Below are 26,145 nucleotides of genomic sequence, written 5' to 3' on the forward strand. Positions count from 1 at the left end.
CAGCCCTCTCAGGACAGTGGGGCTGGGGAAGGGCCCACCCAATGGGGAAATGAGGGAGCTTGGCTGAAGGACAGGTGCGTGTGGCCTGCCAGTGTTCCTCACTAGCATGGGCACCTACTTTGTGCTGGGCACCATGTGCAGCAGCCATCCTCACCCAGTAGCCAGGTCCAAACGTCGGCCAGGCTCTGGCCCGAGAGTCTGGTAGGCACTGCGCCTCTGGGTCTCTATTTCAGAGTTGGGAGACACGTGGAAGCTCGGGGGTTTCCAGGTGATTCGGGCAGTGGAGAAAAGAAAAAGCAGATCGAGTTAGACGAAGGGCAGGGAGGCGGCAGGCCGCCATGCTGCATTAGGAGCCTCAGGTGGGGGTCATCCAGGAGGTGGATCTGAGCCTTTAAGAAGGTTGGGGGCTGTCCTACCACAGACCAGGGACACTTGGGCTGGCAGAAGGACCAGCCAGCAGCAGGACTGAGTTGTGAGAAAGTCCAAGGAGCTATGCAGAGGACAGAGGGGCAGGTCTTATAGGACTTGGGGAGCAGGATGGGGAGTCACTTGCCCTGACCTGTGTGGTCAAGTGGCATCTACAAGGAAGGGACTCTGCTGTCAGCCAGCACAGCCTCCACAGCCAGCCACCAGAGGCCCCAGGGCAGAACCCAACTCTGTAACTGCCACCACCGGGGACATCCCCTCTCTCTGCCAAAGAGACTGACAGGGGAGACAATGTAGCCAACAGTACATCCCGTTTGTCTACTAAATTGCTACCCTTTTTCAGTAGTGTCTTGAGGAAATTTGAAGCATCTTTAAAAAGGCAATTAAGTATAGAAAGTGGGAAAATAGCTTCAGTTTTTATTCAGAGACACTGTGTAGCTTGATGCTGGTGACACCTCTCTTCATCCTCCTCTGGAGAAGCAGAGGTGCCCACTGAGCTGCCCAGCACAGCCGGCAGTTGGGAGAGGGCAGCCACCCCTTCACACAGGCCTCTAGATTCCTAACCAGAGGATTCTTCTTAGTTATGTAACCTGCCCTTGGTTACCGGGTAGCAGTGTCCTGCGTGTTTTCAGGGGCTTTGTCTCCTTGTTCTACTAAGGAAAACACCAGAGAGAAAGCAAGTCTGGCTCCTGGGGGCGGGGGGGGTAGAGGGGTGGAGGCATTTGGCAAGGGAACAACACGAGGGACAAGAAACAGTGACCAGGGAAGCAGCCACCGGGTCTGTGCTTGTGAGGGAACCATGAGCCCAAGGCCGGTGCTTCCTCTCCAAGTCCACCCTTCACTCCTTCCATAGTTTATTTGACAACTTCTCTAAACCAACATTCAGCTTGATGGGCATTGTAAATACCTACAGCACAGAAACCCAACTATGAATGTCTTCTATACATTGCAAAGGACACTTCAGCAACCAGGGACGTCCATACGCCCTCATGGACAGCTTTGGTTCTTCTTGGGGTTAATTTCTGGAGATTCTTCTATGAGCACAAATATGCTGGACTATTCCTTTAGCTACCTCTGGGAAGGTTTCACGGGTGTGCCCTCCGACTCGGTGCCTGGGATTGCCTTTGCCCTGCACCCCAGGACCCTAGGATCATGGATTTTGAAGTACTGATTTGATGGGCCACAGCAGTAAGCTGACACCTTGTTGGACTTCTTCGAGAACCCGAGACATTGACCTTTTTCTTTATTTTCATGAGGTGATTGTCTTTGTCTCTTCCATGATAAATTGTTCACCGTGGCTGCTTTTAAACTTTTTCTGTTCGACATATGAAAAACAATGGTGACAATAATGACATGTGAAAAGTACTTAGTGCCTAGAATAGAGTAGAAGGAGGGGCAGGGAGGGAGGAGGAGGGAGGAGGAAGCCCCAAAAATGAAACGGTGCAAGTCAGGTTTCACGCAGGTGTGATCACATCAATCAAGCCCGACTCTTACGTATACATATAATACGCTGATAAAAGCATAAAAACCCACAAATTTTGTTCAATAACACTATGTAAATTCTATTTCATAGAAGGAAGTATTTTAAAAAAATAGTAGTAAAGCCAGAAATGGAGACAGGCAGTTAGTGTAGGAACAGGCGATCAGGTCAGGAGGAAATGGAGGCCGTGAGAGCCATCTGCCTCTGGCTTACCCGCCCTTGTCAAGGACCACAGGCAGGGAGCGCTAATGAATGCCCCTGGGCCCTTGCCTGCCAGGATCACTTTGGCCCTCCCCCTGCCTTGCTGCTTCTCACTTCTGCATCTCACCTGCAAAATCGGGCCTAGTTGCATAGGCAGGAAGGAAAGAGCTACTGGGGAAGGAACAGGAGAATAAACCCTATAAAAAGTACAGGATTTGCACATCCTGTGGATTCCACCTTTGGGTCCCCTTCCTCCACTGGAGAGAAGTCTGCTTTTACTTTTCTTTAATAAAACTTCTTACTTTCTACTCTACACTTGCGTGCTTCTCAGGCGTTACCCTTCAACACCTGAGGAAGCAGGACTCGTAACCGGTGAACGGTGGTATCAGTAGTGTCTACTAAGCTTTGCTTCCACACCCTGCACATATATTAACTCATTAAATTTTCTTGACACCCTTTGGAAGTAGGCATCATTTTGCAGACAAGAAAATTCTAAGGTCCAGAAGAACTGATCAACTTGCCCACTGCCACACAGTGGGAAACAGGCAGCCAACTCTCAAACTCGGGCAGCTTTGCTCCTAGTCACTGCCACGTCTCCCAGGAACTTGGGGGACAGAGGGCAAGAGTACTTTCTGTTTTATAATCAGTAAGGAAACTCTGTCAGAAAGGTTTCGCTGTCCTTCCTGTGAGGTCAGCACTGGGTCCTGGCTGCAGCCACTTGGAGCTGAGAGAGTGGGGTTTGTGCAACAGAGGGCCTCCACCTTTCTCACGAGGGGCCACCCTGACTTCCTGGTTGGGTAAACATGAGCAGCAGGAAATAGCTACAGTCCTGCCCCCTGTGTAGCTGCCTGGCTAGTGGGCGGTTGACCACGGAGGCGACCCCACCCAGGGGCATGTCCTCACCTCCCAGGCATCTGCGGCCTGCACAGGTTGGCGTTTTGCTGGGAGTTCTTGCTGCTTGATGGGGCCTTAGGGTCTGTAAGAGCTTGGGTCTGGAGCGCCCAGAGGCCCACAGGGCAAAGGCTTGCTCCCAGTCTGGTGCTAGGACAGTGGTGGAGGTCTCAGAGGGCTGGGCCTAGTGGGGGGCCTCAGGTCACTGGCAGGTGCTCTTGAAGGGGACCTTTCTCCTGTCTCTTCCCCTGTGTTCCTGGCCAGGAGGTAGCAGGTGCCATGTGCTCCTGGCACCCCACCAGAGGCCTAACCAATGGGTCTACCCCACCATGGACTGCGCCTCTAAACCATGAATCAATCGCAACTTTTATCTTCATAGGTTGATTACCTCAGGCATTTTGTTAAAGTGTTGCAAAGTTGACCAATAAATGTACTTATGGGACCAACTGCGTGGGTCTGTTAGGAGTGTTAAGTCTAGCCATGGCAGCTGATTGCTAGTCCTTCCAGTTTTCAGTAGGAAGATTCAAGGGAAAAGAGGGAAATTTGCTACATTCTTCAATACTCTTTGAGGTAATATTGAGTTTAGAATAACCAGCAAAAATATTCCTTATGTAAAGTACTTTGTATAAACATATGGAATAAATGCACAACTCAGTCATCTCAATTTTTAAAAAGAACATGCCCCTATTACTTTTTGGGAAGCATGTAACTGCCTGATGGGGAACATCTGTGTTAACTGGAGTAGCTGCAGTGACCCTCCTAGTGAATGTCATCGCAGTGACTTATTGAGGTCACACGCCCACTAGGAAACTGGTTCTAGGAGACTGGGTGCAAGGCAAGGGCCTGGGTGAGTTCAGAGGTATCGCCGAGGCTGCTCTGGGTAACACTGATGGTCCTACTGTGTGCCGTGTTCTCTAACAGGCACAGAAGGCACTCCTGGTGCCTCATTTTCAGACAATGGAGAGGCAGTGGGGAGCAGGGGAGATTCCAAAACCTTGAGGAACTTTCTCCAGGAAGAAATCGAAACAGCAGAACGTGATAGAGCACGGAGGCCCGCGAAGACCCCAGCCTCCAGCCGGGCGGCCCGGTGTTACCGGGTGCTACCCGGGAGAGCAGTGCAAGGCCCCGGCCCTGAAGCCGGGAGCCGCGGGGCGCGGGCAAGTGCGGGCTGGAGCGCGGAGCCCCGGGGACTCCCGGTACTGCGGGGCCACTGCGGGGCCACTGCGGGGCCCGGCTCGGCGTCCCGGCCCGCAGGCCCCGCGCCCGGAGCAGGTGCCAGCGGGTGGACGCGGAGGCTGCCACCGAGGCAGAGCCCGCCCAGGCCCCCGGCCCGCCCCCTGCGTGGGCGCAGGAAGGGTCCCCGCGCCAGGGCCTCTCAGGGAATTAAGGGGCGAGTGCGAGCCAGGCACGCCGGGCTCAGGGGTTGTGGGCTTTGCAAAAAAACATTCAGCAAGAGAGCGGATTGCTGGAGCCGGCGGCCATCCCGAAAACATTCAAGACAATTGAGATCCTCTCAGGGTCACCTGACGGTCTTTCGTGTTTTTTTCTTTCTTTTCTTTTCTTTTTTTTCCATTGAAGTGACAATTACGACCTTTCCCAGTTGTAACACCTGTTGTGTCAGGAGCGGACGCCCTGTCCTCAGCCCTGGCTGACCCTGGTCAGGTGGCAAAGACCCGCGCCCAGGGAGGCAGATCTCTGGGGTGGCCTGGGTGTGGCGCCTGGCTCCCAGGTGACTCTCAGCGGGAGGCCTTCTAAAGCTTTCCGGCCATTCCCCTGCCCATGGAGCGTCCACACAAGCTCTTTAAACACATCCCCCAGGCAGTTTCAGTCGGTGCCTACCTTATTTCCTCACTAGGGTTTATAGAGAGACTTGGGATGCAGACGCAGGGAAGGCTCCACGTGTGCGGTCTGAGGGGCAGAGATAGAAAGCTCCAGAGAGTTTAAGTTCCCAGTATAAGTAGACCAGAGAAAGCTGCTCTGTGCGCTCAGAGTGACTGCAACTTCCCCCAGGGCAGCCCGTGGGGGTGGGTGGGAGCACACCAGCTGGAACCAGTGGAGCCAGGTAGCTGGGCCGGCTTGGTCTTGGAGGAGGACACACCACTGCTTCCACTCTAGCCCAGGGACCTCTTGACAGTGTGGCTTCTGACTTTTGGCCAACTGACTTGATTCTGCTCACAGCTGCAGGTCCATCTCCACTGGGGGACTTAGAGGAGGGGTCCCTTGCTGCCTCCATTCCCACTCTGCCTGTCCACTGTGGACTCGGAGGGGAAGACCATGTGAGGGCAGCTTCCCTTTTAGGAGGCTTGGGGTGGAGGCTCCCAGTCTCAGCTGGGAGACGGTGTTCTTCCTAAGGCTAGTCCTGACTTTGCCCTCTGCTTCCCGGCAGCTGGAGGTGGCTCTCTTAGATGGCGGCTGGTCTTCACCTTCACAGGAAGCCTGCGGGTCCTTCTGGGCACCACCCACCACGCAGTGCTCATGCACAGGTAATCGCTTGGCTGCGGGCAAGGAGGAGAAGTAACCATGTCTGAATCACAGAACCTGACAGGCCCACTTTCCCCCCACTGGTTTTACTGGCAACTGTGTTCTTGCCACAGCTCTTTAATTAAGGTCAGATTTGAAGTGGAGAAAAGCCTGTGGAAATCCAGGGTAAATCCGATATCTGGAGGACAGACCCCAGCCCCCAGGTCACAGAGGCTTGGCCGTAGGACATGGCATGTGAGTTACATGAAGCCCCTTGATATGCCTGGTGGTTTCCCTGCTCCAGCTCGAAGATAAAATATCATTCTTTAATGCAATTGCAACTTTTACAGTAATGGGTAAAAACACTGCACTTAGTTCCATGGCACCCACGAATGTCCCAGCAAAACAGAGAAATCCAATGTGCCTTTAAGGCTCGGCCAGGACCCTCCCCTTCCAGGTGATAGGGCCCGCAGAGCCTGCAGGGAAGCAAGAGGAGGAAAGGAGGGGCGAGGGCATGAGAGAGTCCGTGTCAAGGCAGGAGGACAGAGGTCCTTAAATTCAGCTTGCCACCGTGAGTCCCGGAAGTAACCGTGGTCAGGAGGCGTGACTCTGGTGGCCCAGGCATTGCAGGCAGTGCACTCAGGTGGCCGGCTCCATCATCTGGGGAGAGCCTGAGCCCAGTGGCTCGAGTCCTCAGCTCTGGTGCTCCTTCCTGCTGCTGTCCTGTTCCCACTCTGTCCTGGGCTTGCTGCCCTACAGGAAGGATGTGGGTGGCTCCTGAGCACTGGGGCCAAGGTGGCCGGTCCCTAGGTCAGATGGCCTCTTCCTCTGCCCCAAACCTTCCTACGTAGGAGTGTGCAGACTCGCAGCCTGTGGGGGGCAGGGGGCGCTGGTCACGTGGAGTGGAAGGTCTCGCCTGTGGGAAGCTTATTCTAGTCTCTGCAGTTTGGGGCCCAAGAGCTCCATGCTGCCTGGTCCCCTGGAGAAGCCCCCAGGCTCCCTCCTCAAGTCGCCTGCTGTCCTGTGCTGGGTGGGTGTGAAAGAGAAGACCCTCCTGGCGCACTACTGTGAAGGCTGTGTGGTGGCAGGCCCCTTGTCCCCAGGGAATGACGTTCTGCACCTCGCCTCCGCCTCTGCTTCAATGCCCTCTGTCCTTCTGGGCTCCTCCGTGTGAGCCCTCCTGCTGGGGGCCTGGTCTCCCTCCATCCTGTCCTTCCTTGCTGGGCACATGCGTGCTCTTCCCACCAGAGAAGCTCTTCCCTTCTCTGTCGCCTACCTACATCCTGCAGGGACTTGTTCAAGAACGGCTGTGCAAACCCCTTGATCCTCTTGTTGCTTTGAATGCCACCCTGGGGAGGCCCTTTCCTTACCCGGCTCCTGTCCCACCCTGGGGAGGCCCTTTCCTTACCCGGCTCCTGTCCCACCCACAGTACGACGGGCTCTTACACTGAGGCCCTGGCCATTAGGAGTCCATGCCATGCACTTCTCTGCATTCCCAGAGCAGGGACACCCAGCGACCATAGGAGCCCACGTGCACCCGACGCTGAGCTGGGGACTGGGGATCCGAGCTGAGTAGACGTGTCCTTGTCCTCCAGGAATTCATGCTTGGCTGGAGGAGACAGAGGCGTGGTTTTGCCCCTGGGAGGCCAAGGTCAGGGAGAGAACCAGGCCAGGATGCTGATTGGGTGCCAATCACTGGGCTGACTGGCTGCTGGAGAGCCATGTTGGGGCCTCTGTGAGGCTCCTGGGGCTGGGAGTCCTAGGTGGCATCTGCGTGCCCTGCACCCCCAGACTCTCCTTCGCATTCACTGCTCCTAGCAGCCCCGCCCAGAGTTCTTGTCTCCCCTTCTCCACCCCATCCGTGTGCCAGGAGCCGCAGCTGTGCCCACCAGGCCCCTGGGAGAGTGTTCTGGAGAGGCTCCAGCAGGACCCGCCTCAGACAGGAGGTCCAGGGACGTGCCTGGACGTAAGCACCTTTCATCAACTCGCAGGTGGTTGTGGCCGGGTCGACAACCCGGTCCCCCCCCAGGTGCTCCTGGCCAGCAGCAGCCGCAGCCCCTGGCAGCTGTCTTCAGGTGCCACCCTCACCTGCTGAGGTGGAGTGGCTAGGCAGCCAGGTCCTCTCTCCACGGCTTTCAGGGATCCCGATCCCCAGCGCATGGCGCCATTGCAGGAGGGGACTTTCCATCTCAAAATGGGAGTCTCACTGTTGCCTTCAGGGGCCCCTCAGTGCCCTAGAGTGAGCGCTGCTCCGCAGGAGTGAGGTCCCAGACCCCTGGGACCTCCCTCACTCCGTCTGGCTCCAGCCTAGTGGGCACATTACAACAGACGTTTGTTCATCAGGCATGACTGGTGGCATCTTCCAGTCCTGCAGTCTGAGGCTGGAGGCAGGAAGCCACTATGGCAGAATGACGGCCCTCCCGCCCCAGCCCGCAGCCCCGTTCACTGGGGACTCTGGAAGTCGGCATGTGACCCATGTCTAATGGGTCATGGGTTCCCCTCAATGACCAGGGCTTTGGAAATCCGGTTCTGATGGGCAACTGTGCTCTGCTCACAGTGCCCAGGGGGCTCATCCCCAGCACCCCTCCTGGCCTTGGCAACAGTCCCTCCCTCTCCTTCCTCCTTCCCCAGGCTGCTGTCCTCTGGTTCCTGTTGCTGGAGGGTGTCTCTCTCCCACCGGCCACTCACCCCACTGCCTGATCTAGAACACTGACGGCCACACCGTAGATTGTTGTGACTGTTAGTGATGCATCATGGGTTGTTTGGCAGTGGGACAACCCTTCCTCCATCTGACGGGGTTGTGGTCAGGGCATGCAGACCCCTCATCTCTGGGGATCGGGTCCCCACCCTGTACATGCAGCCCTACTCCCAGGCACATCCCAGGATCCTGTCACCAACCGAGAGGGAACAGCCTTGGGTCGCCTCTGTCCCTACCCTTCCCACCTTAAGTGTGTTCGCAGGGCTGTGGAGGGAGGCCTGGCCTTCCCCAGCTGTGCTGAGCCACCCACTACACCACGTGGCCCTGCTTGCTGGCTGGAACCTGGGCATGCCAGCACATGCCTGTCATGGCGTAGGAGTCTGTGGTCTTGCCCACACCTGCCCCATGTCTGCAATTCCCCCCACCCTCCTGAGCTTTTCTCAGCTTACAGCCTTTCCCTCACAACCCCAAGCACGCCCGTGCCTGCCTGTGACCTCCCACCTGCTGTCCAGTGCCCAGCCCAAGTGTCAGCTCATGCTGCCAGGTTGTGCCACGCTCCCCTCCCCACAGCGGGCGTGGGTTGCTTTTTCCCTCTGTGCTCTCTGCCCTCCCTGCGCCCCCTTCCCCCTCCCCTCCTTCACTCTCAGCTGATTTGCCATCTGGTGTGCAGTCCTGGAGTTGATGAAGTTCAGTTGAATTCACAGTGCAGACAACAACCACCAGCACAAGAGCCGCACCTCTGTCCATGTGGCCTGCTATGGTTCAGCGTTGCTCTGGCAACAAGCAACCCCCAATCCCAGGGTCTTGCACCAGCCAGGCCTCTCCCCCATGTCCCTTGCAGGCTGGGATGCAGGTGCGGGTGCTGCTCCTTGGACACCCTCAGGCAGGGGAGACCTGGGGAAAAGGTGCTCTTGGTGGTTCTGGTCGCAGGGCTCCGAGGCAGGCTGCAGGTGGCAGGGGCAGGGCTGGTGGGGCAGGGCTGGTGGGGCAGGGCTGGTGGGGTGGACGGCAAACGGTCTGAACAAATGTTTGTCACAAATATTTGCTCCTCTTCTTTCCACATGCACAATAAACCCCCCCCCCCCCCGGGAGGCACCCCACAGATTCCTTCGGGCTCAGTGTCTCGGCCCTGAGGTGACCTACTCATGGCTGCTGCTGATGCCCCTTGATCCGGAGGCCTAGGAATCGAACCAGACAATTAGTTGATTATTTTAAAAAAATGAAGCCATCTTCCAGCCACATTTTCAATAGGCAAAGGCAGTGAATGCTTGTCGGTAGCAGATTTGGGGCGGCCACCAGCACTGCTCGGGGGAGCTCCTTCGCCTCCCTGGAAGAAGGTCCCCAGGCCATTGTCTGTGGCTTTGGCTCAACCTTCCTGGTGGACTGGCCCAGTAGGGAGGAGTAAGAATGTCAAAAATGAAGAATGCACCACCTCATGGGGCTCAAGCCCGGCCCTGCAGCTGCCTTCCCCAGAGAGCCCACTAGACGTGAGATGCCAGGCTGGCCCATTTGCCACATGTGGGTCCACAAACAGTTTAGTTAATTAACTTAGGAGGTATTTTTGTGGTGCTGGAGGTTGAACCCAGGGCCTTGCTAGGCAAATGCTCTACCCCTGAGCTGAATCCCCAGTCTAATCAATTATTTCATATGTTTTTCTTTCCAAACTATTTGTGAAGGATCAGGTAGTGTTATTTTTTTAGCAGATTTTTAATTTCAGTGAAATAGAAAAATCCCTACAAAATGCCAACCAACTTTTTCTATAGTTAAACGTAACAGACACAGGTTCTCTGTTCGGTTTGCTATGAAAGTTCCAAAATCCTCGCTGTCGATTTCTGCAGTTACTTCTGGCAAACTCTGCTGCCCTGCGGGGTTCTGAAGGAGGCTCGGGCCTGAAGGGCGTCTGCCCTGGGCGTGCCGTGCCCATGGCGTTCCCCGTCTTCCACACCTTCTAGTCATGGTTAGGGGGCCTAGAGAATTACCCAGATTGGCCGGTTCTGTGGTTTGAAGGTGTCTCCCTAAAATCCTTGTGTTGCCCGGGGACGGCACGAGGGGTGGCCTGCAGGAGCTGCCGGGGCTCTTCCTGTGTGAAAGGGCCCCAGGCCCTGGTAAAAGCCTTCATGGGTGTTGGGCTCCTCTCTCCCTTGCCTGCTCTGCCCTCCACCATGCCAGGACCAGCAAGGGGGCCCTCACCAGACTCTAAGTGCTGGCCTTGGTCTTGGGCCTCAGCCTCCAGAGCTGCGAGGGCGCCTTCTGTTCTCTGAGCACTGCCCAGCCTGAGCCCGCCGTGGCAGCACCATCAGACCACGCCGCTGGCCGGCCCCCGTGCTGACCTCCTGCAGGCTTCTTTTTATTTCTGCCATTGAGCCCCTTTCACCAACTTTTCTTCTTCGTAGTTTCCAGTTAAATTATCAGTTTTAAACAGTGCATGCTCACTCGCTCGCTCTCGGTGGGTCACGCACAGGGGTCTTTGCTCGCACAGGTGTGGGCTGGTCGCTTGACTCCCAGAGTGTGACTGAGCCCCAGCATCCCTGCACCCGGGGCTCCAGCCTCAGTGTCTTTTTTTCTCTTTTGGGAGCCTATTTCCTGGGCTTAGGGAGAGTCCAGCGTCTGGTGCGTCCTCTTTCCTCCACACGGCGTGCTGGCTCCGAGGCAGGGGGTATTTCTGTGAACTCGTTCCCCCAGGCGTGATGCGAGGCACCTGAAAGCAGGCCCGCCTGTGTTCCGCCTGAACCTTCAGCTCTGCCGGGGTCTGTGTGCCGGCGGGTGCGCGTTGCTTTGCTTCTTGGTGATGAGGTTCACTGCACAGCGTGGGTTCCCTCCAGTGCCGAGCGCACTAAGACCAGGAGCCATGCCAGTGTGACTCCTTGGCCGCACACAGGATGGATTAACTAACAACCGGAACCGAGACGATGATGAAAACAGCTCAGTGGAAGACTGTTAATCAGCTTGTGGCGTTGTGAGCAGTCTGGAGGGCAGGAGCCACAGGACCAGGTGTGGCCAGTCGTACAGAGGCACTCGGTCACCCGGCCACTGTGCCGGGGGCAGCTGGGCTGCCGGATCCTCCCTGTTGTGGCCAAGCCAGCTAGGAGTCACTTCCCAGCAACCATGTTCCGAGCAGAAGCTTGTGATGGGCCAAGTGTAGGTCCCGGGCCAGGGTGAAAGTGGCCAAGGACCGGGGACTTGGAAGGCCTTGTTTGCTGGGGGAGGGTCCTGCCCCCTCAGTGGGCAGCAGGGGAGAAGTGCAGCTGACGCCTTTGGGATGGGGGCTCTGCAGGTCAGGAGGGGAGCAGAGACAAGTTTACCAGGTAGACAAAGGGAGAGAGAACTTCCTGCCACGAGGGACAGCGCCTGCAGATCTGGAGGGGTGCTGCAGGGCACAGGGCGGGGTGGCTGAATGCGTTCTCCTGGGGACACAGCACTGGGACATCGGGAAGGGCTGATGCAGGCAGCAGTTTGCCTGTCACACTGAGGAGAGGCTGGGCCTCTCCATCGCCTCACAACTGGCAGTTGAGGCCTCCCTGTTCTGGATGCGTCTATCCACTAGATACCAGTAGCAACTCCCCAGCCTCCAGCCCTGGTGATGTCACCAAAAATAAAAAGCTTCTTCAGGGCTTCTCAAAGGACCGCCTCCCACCTCATGCCTCAGACCACGTGGCTTTGTTAAAGAGGAGAGTCCTGAGCCACTGCAGAGCTGCTGAAGTTGAGGCCCTGGGATGTGAGGTTGGACGTGTCTTTTAAACAGGCGGTCCACGTGATTCGTACACGATAGAGTCACGTGGGAATGGGGAGACCTGAGGGATCCCGAATCCCAGTGCGAGAGCGTTTACACCACAGAAATCAGCGAACAGTGCCTTGGCAACCTCGCCCACGCTCTGGGGCAGCCTCGCCTGGTGGCCGACAAGCCTGGAACCGGACGCGGCATCTCGCCATCCTACCCGTGGTGGGTCTGGTCCTGACCCAGGATGCAGGAGGCCAGGTCCTCATTCAGACCCGGCAGGCCACAGAGCGGCCCAGCTGCAGCCCTCCTGCAGCTCCAGCTGTGACGTGTCCAGACCTCGCTCTTCTCGCTCTCCCCCCAGACCTCCGCAGTGTCACCTCTTCCCGACCAACCCTGCCACTTCAGGTTCGGGCTGGCAGCAAGCGCAGCCAGCGCCCCTCTGGTGGAGCAGCGGGTGACGACCTGGGCAGCTCCCGGAAGCGCGCTGTTGGGTGCTGACCCCGATTCTGAGGAACAGGTCTGACTTAGAATCCCGTGGCAGGAAAGCACAAGCACTCTTGAAAGGTCCCTTCAGTGCCGTGTGGGGACCACCCAGCCTCGCGCACACAAGGCAGGCGCTCTGCCACTGAGCCACACCCCAGCCAGGTTGATGCTCTTTAACAGCGAGGCGTCCTGATGACCAAGTGTGCTCAGCTTCCTGTGATGTGCCTGGCGGTGACATGCCTGTGGGTCAGCCGTGGGAGGGGCCGAGGCCAGGCTTGGCTAAGTGCTCTGTGGGGCCGCTGGACTCGGCTCATCTGCTGGCCACCAGGATCTGGATGTCGTCTGCTGTGGTCTCACGGGCTGGGAGGATTCCTAGGTTTGGTCTAGTCCCGGGACCTGAGTGACGAGGAGAAGACAATGGTCAGAGCCACACTGAGCCGAGGCCACGAGCAGTCTCGCCTCTCCGTGCGCAGCGTGTTGGCCGCAGGGCTTCTCCCTAGTCCTGCTCCGAGAAGACAACACAGTAGCTGCGGGTGGCATCCAAGGAATGGACGCAGCCCCTGGGCCCGGCCCCACGGTCTCTTCCTGAGCAGCCTGCAGCCCACTCAGCCCAGCTGCTCGGATTGTCCCGCCTGGCTAAGCTTTGGGCGCCTGATTTCCCCCCCAGGGTCCTCATGTTTCTTCCTGCCTTGGGCGGCGATGGCCGGCTGCACCGGAGCCTCCAGGAGCACCCCGTGGGCTGTGGGAGGCTCCTCCCTGGTCTGGAGGCGCTGTGCTGCTGCTCCCTGACCCTCCAAGTGCTGGGCAGGAGGGTCTCCAGCAGCTGGGGGCAGAGGGGAACCTGGACCGACCCCGCATGCAGGGGGCGGCAGCGCCGGTGCCGTTTCGGCTGGAGGCCTCCGTCTGGCCGTCACCTTCGGCAGCCCTTCCTCGGGGGCGTGGCGGTTGGCAGACCAGCTCCCGTGCACACGTTGCTCTGCTTTGCACCCAAGGAAACTGCCCAACACCAGACAACAAAAATAATGCGGGAGGCAGGAATTGCGAAGGCGTCCAGAGGCCTGGCCCGAGGGCCTCAGGCGGGACCCGGCTGCGGCCCCGTGGGGGCTCTCGAGGACACTGCATAGGAGCCCACCGCCTCCCACGCGGCCGCCCCGTCTAAGCGCGCAGGTCCTCTGACACCACTCCTCCCCGCCCGAGCGTGGCGATGGGACGATCTCGCGAGGTTTGCTGAGCGTCTCACCCTCCGGCCTCTTTCTCTAGCACTGTATTGACCCCAGAGTGCCTCCCGGCGCGGCTTCCCATGCCCGCAAGGCGTGGCCTGCGTGGCCTGGTGCTCCTCTGGGAGCCGGCCCCGGCCTTCCCTCCTGCTCCGCCTGCTCAGCGGCCACCCGGCCCGAGCTGCATCCAGGCGTCCTCCAGCCCTCTTGGCTTCGCCGATGCCTGCGTGACTTACAGGACACACGGTCAGCACTGGAGTGGCTTAGGGTTCCGGCTGTCTCAGAACCTGGGCAGGGGCCGGAGGACCTGGCCACACCGAGTGCAGTGTGCAGCAGAGGGGAAACCCAGAGGACCACCTGAGGGCTTCCTGGAGGAGGCCAGGGCAGAGCCCACAGGCCTCTGGGGCTGAGGAGAGGAAGAGCAGTGCGTGGGAGTGACCACAGGCCCAGCAGGTGTCTGCGAGCACAGGGCGAGTCCTGCTTAGTCCCCACGCTGAGGCCACGCGTGTGAAAGGAGGCAGCCGTGGGATGGGGGTGCCGCCGGAGAGCACAGCCTCTGACTACTGTGTCCTATGGTGCGGTGGAGGCAGTGAGGCTGCTTGGGGGCGTGAGTGATAGTGCTGAGTGCACACGTGATAACGCAGCACGGAGGAGGGCACAGGTCCAGAGCAGCAGCGTGGGCTGGGGAGGGAAGCAGGTCACGGTGAGCGGAAGGATGACAGAGGCAGGAGCTGGAACAGCCAGCGGGGATTTCAGCACCGAGGGAAGGGGGCACCGTCGGTGGGCCCTGGAGGGAGAGAGTCCGGATGCCTGGCTTTGTCCTGATTGTTCCCTGGGAGCGCCGGAGCATGTTTCCACACTGGTAGGAGAAACACTGCAGAGAGGCTTCAGGTGGGAGATCAGGTGAGGAGAGAGCCAGGTCCCTGGGGAGGTGGGCAGCGGGAGCCATAGCAGAAACTCAGGGTGCAGGTGGGCAGGAGGAAACCCAGCCCCACTGTGATGGGAGGAGAGGAGGAGGCGCTTCTGCCAGATACCTGTGAGCTCCCAAAGTCTCTTGTGACCAAGAGCCACGTGGGAGGGGAACATGCATGTACATGAGCAAGCATGCACACATGCACATGCACGATCACGTGTGCCAGGCTGTGCATGCGTATGCACACATGAAAACACAAACATGCACCCAAGTGTACTCACATACGAGCATGCACTGACACACAGATATATACATAGCATATAGCATAAAAGAATATTCTAACCAAACCAGAAGCTCTTCACCTGTGCTAAGCTGCTGATGATAAAAGGCAGACAGGCATCAGTGTGAGAGGGGACATGGCAAAGAGGGGCCTCGTGTGTAGCCAGAAGGGTTGAAAGGTGGCACAGCTGCTTTGGGACACAGTTTGCCAGTTTCCTAGAAAGCTAAGTATATTACACTGTGTGGATGTACATATGGCAAAATGAATCCCACGCTCATGTATGACTATAATGCACCATAAGAATTAAATGTAGAGTTACCACATGATCCAGAAATTCCCCAAGATAACTGAAGATATATAGTCACACAAAAACTCACATATGGTTTTCACAGAGCATTCTCAATAACATCCAGACAGTGAAAACAACCAAGTGTCCATCCACTGATGAGTGGACAGCCAAAATGAAGTCTATCCCTGATGTGGAATATTATTTGGTCATAAAAAGGAATGAAGTCCTGATATGCATCTGAATGCCAGGATAGGTGGATGTTGGTAATATGCTGAGTGAAGGGCCAGAGGCAGGAGCCACATATCACATGATTGTACTTATATCAGTATCCAGAACAAGAAAATCACAATGTCTGCTGAGCTGCCCAGCAAAACATCATTGTGGGGGAGGCTCATACCATAGTTTATTTCCCACAGTCCTGGGGGCGGGGGCTGGAAGTCCAAGGTCAAGGTGTCCATCAGGGCTTTTCCTGGACTTGCAGATGATGCCTCCTCATGGTGTCCTCAGCTGGTCTTCCCTGTGTGCACACATATCCCACTGTCCCATGTGACTAAATTTCCTCTTCTTATAAGGACACCAGTCAGATTAGATTGGGACTTACCATATGGCCTCATTTTAATGTCCTCCCTTCTTTTAAGGCCCTGTCTCCAAACACAGTTATGTTTTGAAGCACTGGGGTTGGGGCGTAACATGTACATTTTGGGAATATGTCCAGCCCATAACATACCCAGAGCCAGCAGGCAGAGTGGAGGCTGCCAGAGAGGGGACCCGGGGCTGGCTGCTGATGAGCACTGGTGTCTTGAGGGCGATGGCGACATTCAGACACCGACTGGCTGCAGTTGCCTAGCTCTGCAAAAACCACTAAGCACCACTGCCGCGTGCTTAGAGGGTGCATTTGAGGAACGTGAACGATGTAGCTCCATCTGTAACAAAATGTGTTGGTCACATCAGGAAGAGGTTTGCATAGGTGCCAGTGGAGAAGGACAGGTGAAATAAGGACAAAACCACGAAGAAGACTGTCATCCTGTGGTCCTGAGATGTTGGGCCCTCCTCCTCACAGGCCCAGCTCAGCCGGGCTCCTTCCCAAGTGCCTTTGGCAAACCTTCCCCACCCAGCCCTGCTCAGTCCCGTTGCCCAGCTACAGAGATCCAGAGCGCTGATCCGAGAGGAAAGCCAAGGAGCAGAACAGGAGCGCCGGGAAGGAGCCCGGGAGACTGAGCTCGGCCGGGAAAGAATCCTGGGCGGGCGGTGGAGACCTGGCAGGCTTCTGCTGCCGGGCCTCTGCTTGGAAAGGCAATTTCCTTTCCAGGGCATGGGGACACACGGGTCATCCTGCCTGGTTCTCGGTTCTCTTCTCACTGAAGTCTTTCCCTCGAGGAAGCGACTGCGGCCGAAACGTGGCTCCCCTGTGGCCCTGGTGACCAGGGCGGGAGCGGCCGGCGGACAGCACCGGGCGCAGCGGTCTCGCAGGGCGCACACGGAGCCGGCGCAGGGGTTCCCGCGGGGCCGCTGCCTGCGCTGCCCGCGGCGCTCGGACCTCACTCCCAGCTCGGGCTCCGCGACGTCCCTAAACGCAGGGAGCCTCGGGGCGTGAGGGGTCCGGCTCTAGGAATCAGCCGCGCTCGCGTTCCTGTGTGAATTCAGGACGGCGTGACCTTGAAAGATGCTGCGGAAGGACGAGCGGCAGCAGCGCGGCGCGCGCGTCTCCCCCGCGTTCAGTCCCGTGCGGCGCCGAGCGGCTCCGGCGGGGCAGCCGGTGCGTGCGGAAGCCCGGGGCCGCAGAGTTAAGGCCGCCTGAGCGCCGGACGCCCCGACGAACCCGTCAGAAAGTCGGTGCCCGCCACGCAGAGGGCGGTGGGAGGCTCGGCGCGGTTTTGGCGGAGTCGCGGGACGACCTGAAGCCCCCAGGGCCCGAAGCCCGCGGTTCCCTTCGCTCCTGGCGGCTCCTGGCTCCGCAGCGCCCTCTGGCGGGGCAGCGGGGAGCGGCGCGCTGGGGCCGGGCCAGGCCCAGGCCCAGAGGCGGCCCGCTGGGGACCCCGGCCAGGCCTCAGGGGTCCTGCAGACCCACCATCGAAATTTAAAAAAAACTTGAGATCTAGAGGAAAGAGACTGGGCCCTACTTTGAACGGCCTTTACAGACCAGGACCCTGGGTAGGATGCCATCCCCAGCTCGCAGGACCCTAGGGAAGACCCCCAACCAGACCTGCAATTAAGCAAAATAAGCATTTCCGCTCATCTTTGTTCACGGATAAAAATAGACTAATGACAGATCCACGAATTTCTAAAAAAGAAAAAGACCTGCATTGTGGGTGCTGGGGAGAGTGTAGACACATCTCAGCACCACATGCTTGCCCACCATTCTTGAAATTGAGCAAATCACACACACACACACACACACACACACACACACTCACACACACCACAGGGGGGAGAAGGCGGGAGAGACAGAGAGGGAGGGAGAGAGGGAGAAGGCAGCAAAAACCAAGGAGCAGCTGTGAGAGAAGATCCTGCAGTGTAGGACAGGGGAGCATCTGAGACTTCAGAATAACTAGTACCCTCAGCCCAATTGACTTCTTAACCCAGGAGGAAATACTGAAGGCCCAAACCATGGTCTTCAGCAGGTGAGAGCGTGTGGAGTCTCAGAGCAGAGACTGACAGAGCCTCTGAGGCAAAGATTGCTTTCAGATCAGAAACACTATTTCATTTTTTTAAAAAAATAGAAATAAAATTACAGCCGCTCTGGCCACACAGGCACACAGCGCCCCCTGCATGGCGTTCTTAATGGCAGCGCTAATTGTGAGAGTGGGAAGCTGGAGGTCAGCAGGTGTGGTGACTGGACCCCCGAGCTGCAGGCCAGGGAGGCGGCCAGAGGGTGACTGGGGAGCAGAGCGCAGAGCACGATGCCCACAGGGCCCGAGGGCACCACTGTGGAGACACAAGAAGGAGAAAAGAAAACGTGAGCCAGAGAGTAAGGAAGTCAAGGCCAGTCATGCAGAGGCCCGCCTGAAACCGGCAGACCGCTCCTTGACTTTCCCCAGCTGTGTTTGGTGGTTGAATCCAAACGAACCCCATGTGAGATGGTTCTAAATGCACCAGGGGAATGTGACTGACGATCGTTTCACAGTTACAACAGCAGGTGGGAAGGATGGTAAGGGAGTTAAAGTCGCCTTTGTCTCCTTTTCCCTGGGGGCAAGAAAAGTCTCCTTGCTTCACTCAAACAGGCCAGTAGACAACACAAGGAGACGGTGGTGTATCCATCTGCCTCGGGCAGCAGGACAGCAGCCAGTGGACAGATGGTGCACGCTGCTCTTCCCAGAAGACAGCCATAAAGCCCATGTGGACAGCCAACAGGAAGGCAGAGCAAGGAGCAGAATCAGGGACACCAAAGCAAGGGGCAGGCCTAAGACCTGTCCCTCTGGAGTCACCGCTAAATGTGAGCACTCTGAAGACAGCAATAAAGAGGTGTCGGAATGCCCCCAAACCACGACCCCGCTGCACGTGGCCTGCCAGGACTTGAATTCCAACATCGTGGTATCTGAACATGGAGGGATGGGGAAGATTTGCCCTGCAGATGTTCCTCCGAGGAAAGCAGGCAAGCTCTCTAAAGCGAGCAAGGCAGACTTCAGAGCAAAGGAAGTGGCAGCTGGAGAAGGGCATTGATGGCGTTAACAGAGTCCTCCACAAGACACGCAATCCGAGGTCGTGTGCTCGAGTGCCGGGACCTGGGATTTCATTGATCTTTTTGAAGAATCAGTTCTTGTTTCAATGATTTCCTTGTCATTCTTCTGTTTCCAAGTTCATTAATTTCTGCTTTTATCTTCAATCTTCCATTCATCCTGTTTCAAAATCAGTAAGGCAAAAGTGAACCGAATTGAAAGAAATAGATACATCCACCATTACAGTTGGGGACTTTCTCAACAGCGGATAGCACAAGTAGAAGAAATCAGCAGTGAGACATCCAGCAGCAGGACAAGCTGACATTCAGGGAGTGCCGCTCACGATGGCAGGGCACCCGGGTCTTCCGGAGCCCACGGGGACACCAGGCTAGCGGAGTCCTGACCCATGACGGTGCGCCTCAGAGAGCTTACAAGCATCAACTCATGTATGTGTTGTGTTCTGACCGCAGTCGAGCCAGACAAACTCAGTAACAAGGATAACAGGGACTCTCCAAGCAGAGGAACGGAACCACACAATGGTGGGTGATCCCTGGGCCGAGCAGGAAGCCCCACAGGAGAGGATGCACTGGACTGGACGAAAATGCAAAGGCAACATACCAAAATTAGTGAGGCAGAAGTTCTCAGGGTCTCAGCGTTTCAAGGGGTGATGTGAGGGAAATGTGGAGCGATAAATCGCCTCCGAGGAAGACGTCTCTAACCGACACCCAGTGCCCACCTGCCACTCGAACCAGATGGGAAGCAAACTCCAAGCATGCAGAAAGAAGGGAGCGGCACAGGCACCAGCGAGCCGAGGACAGAAAGACGGCCACACCACCGGAACATGGAGCGGTTATCTGAGGAGGTTAACTAGGCCAATGAACTGGGAGGAAAACAGAGTCAGAATATCAGAAGTGAAATGAAGGATGTCACTACTGAGTCTGCAGACATCGAAGCATAGATCCTATCGACAGCGCCACACATAGATTTTTTCAATTAATTTTTTATTTGTTCTGATTACTTGTACATGGCAGTAGAATGCATTTATACATTTTGATAGATCATGCATAAATGGAGTGCAATCTCTCATTTTTCTGATTGTACATATTACAGGACCACATCAGTCATGCGGTCATATATGTGCATGAGGTAACAATGTCTGTTTCACTCCACTATCATTCCTTCCCCACACCCCTTCCCCTACCTTCACTCCCCTCTGCCCAATATAATGTAACTCTACTTTTCCCTATTCACCCCCCACCCCCACTCATTGTGAATTAGCTTCCATATATCAGAGAAAACATTCGACCTTTGGGTTTTTGGATTTGGCTTATTTCACTTAGCATGATATTCTCTAACTCCATCCATTTACCAGCAAATGCCAGAATTTCATTCTCCTTTAAAGCTGAGTAATATTCCATCATATATCTATATACCACATTTTCTTTACCCATTCATCATTTGAAGGGCATCTAGGTTGGTTCCATGTTGTAACTGTTGTGAATTGAGCTGCTGTAAACATCGACATGGCTGTGTCACTGCAGTATGCTGATTTTAAGTCCTTTGGGACAAACTAAGGAGTGGGATAACTGTATCAAATCCAAGTGTTCTTAGGAATCTCCACACTGCTTTCCATAACGGTTGCACCACTTTGCATTCCCACCAGCAATGTAAGAGTGTACCTTTTTCCCCGCATCCTCGCCAACATTTATGTTGCTTGTACTCTTGATAACTGCCATTCTGATTGGAGCTAGATGAAACCTTAGACTAGTTTTGTAGAGAAGTTGAACATTTTTTTCACATATTTGTTGATTGATTGTATCTCTTCTTCTGTGAAGTGTCTATTTAGTTCCTTAGCCCATTTATTGATTTGGTCATTGTTTTTTTGGTGTTAAATTTTTTGAGCTCTTTATATATCCTACAGATTAATGCTTTATCTGAGGTGCATGTGGTAAAGATTTTCTCCCAATCTGTAGGCTCTCTCTTCACATTACTGATTTTTTTTTTTTTTTTTTTTTTTTTTGCTGAGAAAAAGCTTTTTAGTTTGAGTCTTGATTCTACTTGTTGAGCTTTAAGGGTCTCGTTAAGGACGTCAGGTCCTAGGTCGACATGGTGAAGATTTGGGCCTACTTTTTCTTCTAGTAGTCACAGGGTCTCTGTTCTAGTGTCTTTGATTCACAGTGAGTTGAGTTTCATGCAGGGTGAGAGATAAAGGTTTAATTTTGTTTTGCTACATGTACCATTTGTTGAACAGGCTGTCTTTTCTCCAGTGAATGTTTTTGGCACCTTTGTCTAGTATGAGATACCTGTATTTATGTGGGTTTGTCTCTATGTCTCCTATTCTGTATCATTGATCTGTGTGTCTGTTTTGGTGCCGATACCATGCCATTTTTTTACTATCACTCTGTAGTATAGTTTGAGGTCTGGTATTGTGATGCCCCCTGCTTTACTTTTCTTACTAAGGATTGCTTTGGCTATTCTGGGTCTCTTAGTTTTCCAAATGAATTTCATGATTTCTTTATTTAGTTCTATTAAATACATCATTGGAATTGCATTAAATTTATATAATACTTTTGCTAGTATGGCCATTTTGACAATATTAATTCTGCCTATCCAGGAGCATGGGAGGTCTTTCCATCTTCTAAGGTCTTCTTTAATTTCCTTCTTTAGTGTTTAGTTTTTATTGTAGAGATCTTTCACTTCTTTTGTTAGATTGATTCCCAAGTTTTTTTTTTTTTTTTTTTTTTGTTTTGTTTTTTTAGGTGATTGTGAATGGGCTACTTTTCTTTATTTCTCTTTCAGTGGATTCTTTACAGATGTATAGGAATGCATTTGATTTATGGGTACTGGTTTTATATCTTGCTACTTTGCTGAATTCATTTTTTAGGACTAAAAGTTTTTGGTGGGATTTTTTGGACCTTCTAAATATAAAATCATATTTTCAGCAAATAGTGATAGTTTGAGTTCTTCTTTACCTATTTGTATACCTTTAGTTTCTTTGGTCTGTCTAATTGCTCTGGCTAGAGTTTCAAGGACAATGTTGAATAAAAGTGGTAAAAAAGGGCATCCTTGTCTTGTTCTAGTTTTTAGAGGGGATGCTTTTAATTTTTCTCCCTTTAGAATGATGTTGGCCTTGGGTTTAGTACTTATGTTTTTATGATGTTGAGGTATTATCCCCAGTTTTTCTAGTATTTTGAACATGAAGGAGTGCTGTATTTTGTCAAATGCTTTTTCTGCATCTACTGAGATGATCATGTGATTCTTGTCTTTAAGTCTATTGCTATGATGAGTTACTTTTATTGATTTCTGTATGTTGAACCAACCCTGCATCCCTGGGATGAAACCCACTTGATTGTAGCGCACTACCTTTTTAATATGTTTTTGTATGTGACTTGACAGTATTTTATTGAGAATTTTTGTGTCTGTTTTCCTCAGGAATATTGGTCTAAAGTTTTCTTTCCTTGATGTGCCTTTGGTTTTGGTATCAGGGTAGATACTAGCCTCATAGAGTGAGTTTGGAAGGGTTTCCTCCTTTTCTATTTTGTGAAGTAATTTGAGGAATATTGGTGTTAATTCTTCTTTGAAGGTCTTGTAAAACTAGGCTTAGAATCCATCCAGTCCTGGGCTTTTCTTAATTGTTAGGCTTTTAATGGCATTTTCTATTTCATTACTTGAAATTATTCTGTTTAAATCATGTATGACTTCCTGATTCAGTTTAGGTAGGTCATATGTCCCTAGAAATTTGTCAATGTCTTCAATATTTTCTATTTTATTCGAGTATAAGATTTCAAAATAGTTCCTAATTATCTTCTGTATTTCAGTTGTGTTTGTTGTAATATTTCCCTTTTCATCATGTAGTTCAGTAATTTGGGTTTTCTCTCTTTTTCTCTTTGTTAGTATGGCTAGGGGTTTATTGATTTTATTTATTTTTTCAAAGAACCAACTTTTTGTTTTGTCAATTTTAACAATTGTTTCTTTTGTTTCAATTTCTTTGATTTCAGCTCTGATTTTAATTACTTCCTGTCTTCTGCAGCTTTTGGTGTTGATTTGTTCTTGTTTTTCTAGGGCTTTGAGATGTAATGTTAGGTCATTTATTTGTTGATTTTTTTATTCTTTTAATGTATGAGTGCAATGCAATGAACTTTCTCCATAGTACTGCCTTCATAATGTCCCAGAGATTGTGGTATGTTGTATTGTTATTCTCATTTACCTTTGAGTATTTTGTCATTTCATCTTTGATTCCTTGTCCTATCCATTCATCATTTAATAGTGTATTACTTAGTCTCCATGTGTTAGAGTAGCTTCTGTTTTTTATTTTATCATTGATTTCTAATTATTATCTGATAGAATGCAGGGTATTATCTCCATTTTTTGTATTTACTAAGAGTAACTTTGTGGCATAAGATATGGTCTATTTTAGAGAAGGATTCATGTACTGCTGAGAAAAAAATGTATTCACTTGTTGATGGATAAAATATTTTATATACGTCTGTTAAGTCTAAATAATTGATTGAATTATTTAGTTCTACAGTTCCTTTATCAAGTTTTTGTTTAGAAGATTTGTCCAGGAGTGAGAGAGGTGTGTGAAAGTCATCCAGTATTATTGTGTTGTGGTCTATTTGATTCTTGAAATTGAGAAGGGTTTGTTTAATGTACATAGGTGCTCCATTGTTTGGATCATAAATATTTGTGATCATTATGTCTTGCTGATATATAGTTCCCTTCAGTAGAATGAAATGACCTATTTTTTCCCTTCTGATTAACTTTGGCTTAAAGTCCACTTCATCTGATATGAGGATGGAAACTCCTGCTTATTTATGCAGTTCAAGTGAGTGATATGTTTTTTCCCATCTTTTCACTTTCAGTCTGTGGATGTCTTTGCCTATGAGGTGAATCTCTTGTAGAAAGCATATTGTTGGGTCTTGTTTTTTAATCCAATCTGCAAGTCTATTTCTTTTGATTGATGAGCTCAGGCCATTAACATTCAAGGTTATTACTGAAACATGACTTGCATCCCAGTCATTTTGGTTTATTTCTGGCTTTTTATTTGATTTAGTTTCTCCTTTGATTATTCCTTTAATGTGGTTTCTCCCTTTGCTGTTTTTTGCTTTTTTTTTTTATTCTGTCCTCTTGGAATATTTTGTTGAGAATGTTCTGTAATGCAGGCTTTCTAATTGTGAATTCTTTTAACTTTTGTTTATCATGGAAATCTGAAACTTAATCTTGCTGGATATAATATTCTCGGTTTGGCATCCACTTTCTTTCAGAGTTTGAAACATGTTGTTCCATGACCTCCTAACTTTGAGAATCTGGGTTGAGAAATCAGTTGAGATTTGAATTGATTTTCCCATATATGTAATTTGCCTTTTTTCCTCTGATGGCCTTTATGACTTTGTCCTTATTTAGTATTTTAGTCATTTTCATTATAATGTATCTAGGTGTGGGTCTGCTGTGTGTTTGTACATTTGGGTCCTGCAAGCCTCCTGTGTTTGATTTTCCATTTCATTCTTTAGGTTTGGGAAATTTTCTGATATTATGTCATTGAAAATGTTGTGCATTCCCTTGGTTTGTATCTCTGTTCCTGCTTCTATCCCGATAACTCTTAAATTTGGTCTTTTCATGTTATCCCATAATTCTTGGAAGTTCTGTTCATGATTTCTTACCATCTTCTCTGCATGCTCAACTTTATTTTCAATATTAAATATTTGTCTGAGGTTCTGTCTTCCAAATGGTCTGTTCTGTTGGTGATGCTTTCCATTGAATTTATAATTTGATTTATTGATTCCTTCATTTCAAGGATTTCTACTTGTTTTTTTCACAGTCTTTAACTCTTTATTGAAGTGATCTTTCACTTCCTGTATTTTCTCTTTGATTTCTCTCTTCATACCACCCTTTACTTCACAGATCAGTTTAACTGTGTACCTTCTAAACTCCTCTTGCACAGTTCTGTGCTGTCAGTGGCTTCTCTTATTGGGGCATCTTGGTTTACTGGTGGCATTTTGTTCCCTTGTTTTTCATGTTGCCTGTGTGTTTTCCTATGTAGTGTATGGATCTGAGGCAACACAGATTCCACCCTGTACACCTGTATGGTCCCTGAAGATTTCCTGTATCCCACCTTTAAGAGAGAGACCAATGTTAACAGCACCCTGTGCAAAGAATATACAGTCTCAAATCTAACAGCTCCCAGCAAGGTGTCCAGAACCCTCTCAATATAAACAGAAATGATAAGTTCAATCACTGTACACAATAAAAACAGAAAATTTGCCAAATGGATTTACCATCTCAAATAGTGGACAAAGAAAGAACAGAAACAGTGCAGGACATGGTGTTCACGAGGGAGACAGAGAGAAGCCAGAAAGCAAAAATCCACAGGAAGAGTAGAAGAGGAACCAACAGAAATTGGCTGTTAGGTGGAGAAAAGGTGGAAATGGAATCCAGGAAGACAGACAAGTGAGAGGACAAATACATATAAAGAGAAAAAACATTAAAAATATAAGACTACACAGCAGAACTGCAAAACACCATGCATATATCACCGTCTCCAACAAGCTGATGCACAAAATACCCCACCCTGCTCCAAATATCAAATAAGGTAGAGAGAGATGCCAGAGAAGAAAAACACAAAAATAAAATAAATCTCAGTGGAAAATTGAACAATTGTCCCTGCCAGCGTCCGAAGCCCCTCCACCCTGTCTCTGACTTCCCTCAAGACTGCCTGGCCAGACAGGCCCTGGCAGACCCAGTCACTATCTCCCCACTCTGGGCCTCAGAGGCCCTGGGTTCGGCCACATCGCAGTCCCACGGTCTCATTGCCACAGGAATTTGGAGAGAGCCCACCAGGATGAGCAGCCCTGAGAGTCACTGGATGGCGGCCACCGCACTCCCAGGAGGCAGACCCCAGGGGCAGCCAAACCCGCAGGCACCCCAACACTGGACCCAGGTCCTGGCTGGTGTCCCCAGACAGGGGCGGCTTCACCCCAAGACGCAGTGGCAGCAAGCCCACTGGCACCCCAAGCAAACCCCAGGCTCTGGCCGACGTTCAACAGGGATCAACCGGACCTGGAGTCTCCCTGGCCACGGGCCTTGGGCAGTGGTGGAAGCAGCAGTGGCAGGGCAGTGAGCAGGCGGGGCTCAGCTGCAGACGTCCGTGGCTGTGGCTGCAGGTGCTGCAGGCAGCACCCAGAGAGGAGACCTCCAGGTGACCTCCAGGTGACCTCCAGGTGACCTCCAGGTGACCTCCGGGTGACGGCAGTGGCTTTGGCCACAGCAGCAGCAGCAGCAGTGTAGAAGGCCGTGGGCATCGGAGGCAGTCGAGGGCAGCAGACCTCTGGGCTACGGCGACCGCGACAGAGTCAACAGCAGTAGCAGCGCCTGGAGAAAAGGCCTCCCGGTGCCTGTGGCAGCGACGTCAGGAGCAGCCGTGCCCCAGAAGACCT

The 26,145-nt window shown here is 52.5% G+C and overlaps 1 protein-coding gene across 5 annotated transcripts in view; it reads left to right on the forward strand.

The window, feature by feature from the left end:
* Window positions 1-5,002: 5,002 nt before the first annotated feature.
* Window positions 5,003-26,145, forward strand: part of LOC306666278 (uncharacterized protein) — a 66,517-nt gene continuing 45,374 nt past the window's right edge. For 3 of the 5 annotated variants that reach the window (XM_079148248.1, XM_079148255.1, XM_079148254.1), the window contains exons 1-2: window positions 5,003-5,060; window positions 5,385-5,481. The gene's annotated coding sequence lies outside the window, so the exon portion shown is untranslated. The other 2 variants (XM_079148252.1, XM_079148250.1) reach the window with 2 other exon arrangements.

The sequence above is a fragment of the Sciurus vulgaris genome (genome assembly GCF_902686455.1).
Source record: "Sciurus vulgaris genome assembly, chromosome: 7".
In the NCBI taxonomy this organism is placed as follows: domain Eukaryota; kingdom Metazoa; phylum Chordata; class Mammalia; order Rodentia; family Sciuridae; genus Sciurus; species Sciurus vulgaris.